Raw genomic sequence first — 4,772 nt, forward strand, 5'->3', positions numbered from 1 at the left:
CCTGTAACTAACTTAAGTCATGACTCTGTCTCTGAACTTAGAGATTCAGATGGCCTGTAATGGGTTAAGTTCTAATCACTGATCTATTCTTGTCTCATGGAATTTAACTGATTTTGGGGGATGTATGAATATAAGGGAGATGAGACTAATATCTTACACCACTAAGTTACCCTTCAAGGGTATCTGGTTTTGTTATCTTGCACCTAGATTTTCAGGTAGGAAGAAAAATTTTTGCTAGCCCCCATTTTTCAAATGCCAAATAGACACTTTTGAGTTCATGGAGAACTCACACAAGTCAAGCATTCACACGGTGGTGAGAAAAAGTGATATGGAACTCTGAAAGTCTCTTTGAAGAACTTTGGAACGGTATGACATGGGAGACACTAGCACAGGACCACCTAGCATGGTGAGCCACAATCAAAGAAGGTGCTGTACTCCATGAGTAAAGCGGAACTTAAGTAGGTCAAAAGAAACACAAGATGCACACATTTAGAGAATGCTCACATGGACTATTTGTGCCCGACCTGTGTTGGAGCATTCTGAGCTCATACTGGTATCAGTCATGGTCGGACACATACTGTAATTTGACTTCAACACAGTGATATCCATTTTGATCCTCTTCAAGAACAAAGGATAACAACCAACCAACTCATCAAACTTCCAACTAATCATGTTGCTCCTGTACTTGAGCTTTGTAACCAGTCATGTTGTCCCCAAGCCCATGTCATCTACTCTGCTCTATTCTTCGTTTTTTACTTTGCAAAACTCATAAAAGAGAAACTGTCCTCTGGCTTGAGGTCTCTGTAATAAAATAGAGGCAAGCCACTGATCCACTTTACAAAAATTTTTATGGCCATGCTAAGCATTTGAATCTTGATCACATTTTAATAATCTTCCCAATATGGTAGAATATAAGGAATAAAAAGAGACTTTATGCTTGGTATTCATATCTTTTGTAGCAAGAGATGTATGTGACTGTTAATTATTTTTTGCTTTTTAAAAATCAAAAGTACACAAAAATATTTACAGCACTTCTTTTTGTGGTGGCTAAGAATTGGAGATCCAAAGAACACCCATCAATTGAGGAATGGTTAACCAAGCTATAGTATATGACTGTGAGGAAATATTATTGCATTGTAAGAAATGATAAGCATCATGATTTTAGAAAAACCTGAAAAGATGTACATGAACTGATTTAAAGTCAAGTGAGCAGAACCAGGAGAACACTGAATACAATAACAGCAATACTGCATGATTAATAACTGTGAATGACTTAGTTATTCTTCGCAATAAAATGATCTAAGACAATTCCAAAGGACTAATGATGAAGCATAGTATCCACCTGCAGAGAAAGAACTGATACTGTTGAATACAGACTGAAGCATGCTATCTTTCACTTTCTTCATTCTTTATCTTTCATTCAAGTCTTCTCAACAAAAGGACCAATATGGAAATGTTTCACATGATTGCACATGTATTACCTATATCTGATTGCTTACCATCTCAGGGAGGGGGGAATGGGAAAAAGGAAGGAGGGAGGGATAGAACTTGACTCAAAGCTTAAAAAGTTTAAAACTGTTTTAACATGAAATTGGGAAAATTATATATATTCATATACATATACATAAATCAAAGTTAGAACATACTGAAAATATATGAATTTAAAAATGTTCTCAATAAATACATTCAAGATAGTATGATGAGAAGATGAAATATCTCCAACATCCCGTCCTAGAAATCACAATTTCCCACAAAATGTTCCTTGGTGTGACTGTAATAAAAATAAACAAGTCTTATAGGCCAACAACAAAAAGGAAAAACATGTAATGGATATTAAATTGGTTACTGTTATAAACTATTATGGTTTCTCAAGCATTAAATATCTAGAGGCCACAAGATTCATTCTTGGGAGAGTAGATATGGAACTGTATTAAACTAAGATAAAATCAACCAACAGAGCAATTAACCATAAAATGCTGTTATAATTTTAAGCAAAGCATTATTAAAAATTTTTAATAAATTGCATATAAATTTTCTTTGCTGACATGGGTAACATTTCTAAAAATGTGAAATTCTGCCAAATAAAATATGAAAAAAAATTTTTCTTGTTTACACTGAGCTCTTATGCTGTTCTCATAAACTATGGCAAAAATACATAATTAAGTTAAGATTAACTTGTGTCACAATGGCCTGATCCTCCCTTCCCTGCTCTGGTAATTTCTGTTTCCCAGGGACTAAAAGGTAAACTGTATCTTCCAATGACCAAAAGCAATATCCTTATTTTTTGTATTACATGATGGATCAGTGGTACTTCAGTAACATAATATTGTGTGCCTTGCTAACACACTTAGTGATTTTACCAGTGTAGAGAACTGCATTCAATGTTATTAAGATTGGTACTCAAAAAAAAAAAAAAGACTTCATAGAAAGTGGCATGTCAAAACATTTGTTCCACTTGAATTTTTAAATGAAGTATGTAGAATAAAATAATATATAACGTTGAGAAATCAGATAAGTTTTGAACACATCATACATTGTTAATGCCTTCATCTAAAAATTTCCGTATATATTATATATACATATATATCCCTAATATATCCAATTTAAAAATAAATTCAGCAAATAATTAGTTTTATCATAACTGCTATTACTGATAGATTCATCAAAACTTAGAATTTCTAGATAATATTTCCAAGAGTTGACTGCTGTTATTTGTTTGTATGAAATTACCAAGTGAGGCAAGACTATTTATTGCCCCTACCTTATAATTTTGACACTTTAAAATGTAATTAGTTTTCTTTTCATAAAACTTTCCTTCTGGCGAACTCTCTGATTAGGATAATAGCTAGAGATATTCTGCAAGTTTGGTCAAGGCATTTGAAAAAGCCATTAGATGGTAGCTCCTCCAGGTCAGAGACTATTTTTTTGCCTTTCTTTGTATGCCTGGCATTTAGCACAGTGTGTGGCACATGGTACAAGTTTAATAAATGCTAATAACTGACTGAAATGCTTTTTGAAAAGGCAAGCAAACTTCTGATGACAGTATGAGTTGTTTTAAATTATTTTTTTATCGGCTTTCGGCTTTTCTCCCAAGCTTGGTGCCAGGATCTGCTACTTCAGTCACATCCCAGAAACAAGATGGTGAAGGTCGGAGTCAATGGATTTGGCTGTTTTGGGCACCTGGTGACCAGGGCTGCATTCACCTTAGGTGGAGTAGACATCATGGCCATCAATGACCCCTTCATTGACCTCAACTACATAGTTTATATGTTTCAATATGACTCTACTCATGGTAAGTTCAAGGGCACAGTCCAGGCTGAGAATGGAAAGCTGGTGATCAACGGAAAAGCCATCTTCCAGGAGAGGGATCCCACCATTATCAAATGGGGAGATGCTGGAGCCGAGTATGTTGTAGAGTCCACTGGAATCTTTACCACCATGGAAAAGGCTGGGGCTCACTTGAAGGGTGGAGCCAAGAGGGTCATTATTTCTTCCCCTTCTGCTGATGCCCCAATGTTTGTGATGGGAGTGAACCATGAGAAATATAATAATTCCTTTAAGATTGTCAGTAATGCTTCCTGCACTACCAACTGCTTGGCCCCCAGGCCAAGGTCATTCATGACAACTTTGGCATTGTGGAAGGACTCATGACTACAGTCCATGCCATTACTGCTACCCAGAAGACAGTAGATGGCCCCTCTGGTAAGCTGTGGCATGATGGACATGGTGCTGCCCAAAACATCATCCCTGCTTCCACTGGTGCTGCTAAGGCTGTAGGCAAGGTCATACCTGAGCTGAATGGGAAGCTCACAGGCATGGCCTTCCGTGTTCCTACTCCCAATGTATCTGCTGTGGATCTGACCTGCCAAATATGATGATATCAAGAAAGTGGTGAAGCAAGCATCAGAGGGACCCTTGAAGGGCATCTTGGGCTACACAGAGGACCAGGTTGTATCCTGTGACTTTAACAGCAACACTCACTCTTCCACCTTTGATACCAGCGCTGTTATTGCCCTCAATGACCACTTTGTCAAGCTCATTTCTTGGTATGACAATGAGTATGGTTACAGCAACCATGTAGTAGACTGCATGGTCTACATGGCCTCCAAGGAGTAAAGTGGAAAGTCATGGATCTTCATCCCCAGTCAAAAAAGGAGTTCTACCACTGGGGAGCCTATATTCCTAACTTATGTTCCTGTACTGGGGCTACCATGTCCCAGTCACATCCTTGTCCCGATACACCCCTGTAGTAGGGGGGAGAAGCCTAGAGTCCTGTACTGTGTATCATCAATAAAGTCACCACATTCAGTGCAAAAACAAAAATCATTTTTTATCCTAAAATACAACACTAAATAAAATGAGTACTTTATTCATACACAAAGTAGAAAAGAAGAATGATTGTACGTGAAAATGTGATTATGTACAGCTTGCTTTTTCTCTTAAGTAAATAATATATTCAACCCTTGTCTTTTAAAACACTTATTTTTTGCTGTTCTGGCCTTCCTCCTATTCTCTTTTATGCATTAAAAAATGCTTCAAGCACACTCTTTTCTTTTGGCAAATCTAATCTTTCTCTTTCCTTCTCATTCAACTGAATTTTTTTAAACAGAAAAAAAATACCTCCCCTCCACCCCTACCCCTGCAACTAATATGCATTGTCAAGTGAAATAAATTCTAACATTGGCCATGTTCTGAAAATATATGCCTCATTCTGCATCTTGAGCCGATCACCCCTGTCTGGTCCTCTGGGATTGGAGTTAGCCATTGCACTG

The 4,772-nt window shown here is 37.2% G+C and overlaps 1 pseudogene; it reads left to right on the forward strand.

Moving 5' to 3' along the window:
• The first annotated feature begins 3,123 nt into the window (after window positions 1–3,123).
• On the forward strand, window positions 3,124–4,116 carry LOC140516480 (glyceraldehyde-3-phosphate dehydrogenase-like; annotated as a pseudogene).
• Window positions 4,117–4,772: the final 656 nt, after the last annotated feature.

Source organism: Notamacropus eugenii, chromosome X (assembly GCF_028372415.1).
Source record: "Notamacropus eugenii isolate mMacEug1 chromosome X, mMacEug1.pri_v2, whole genome shotgun sequence".
In the NCBI taxonomy this organism is placed as follows: domain Eukaryota; kingdom Metazoa; phylum Chordata; class Mammalia; order Diprotodontia; family Macropodidae; genus Notamacropus; species Notamacropus eugenii.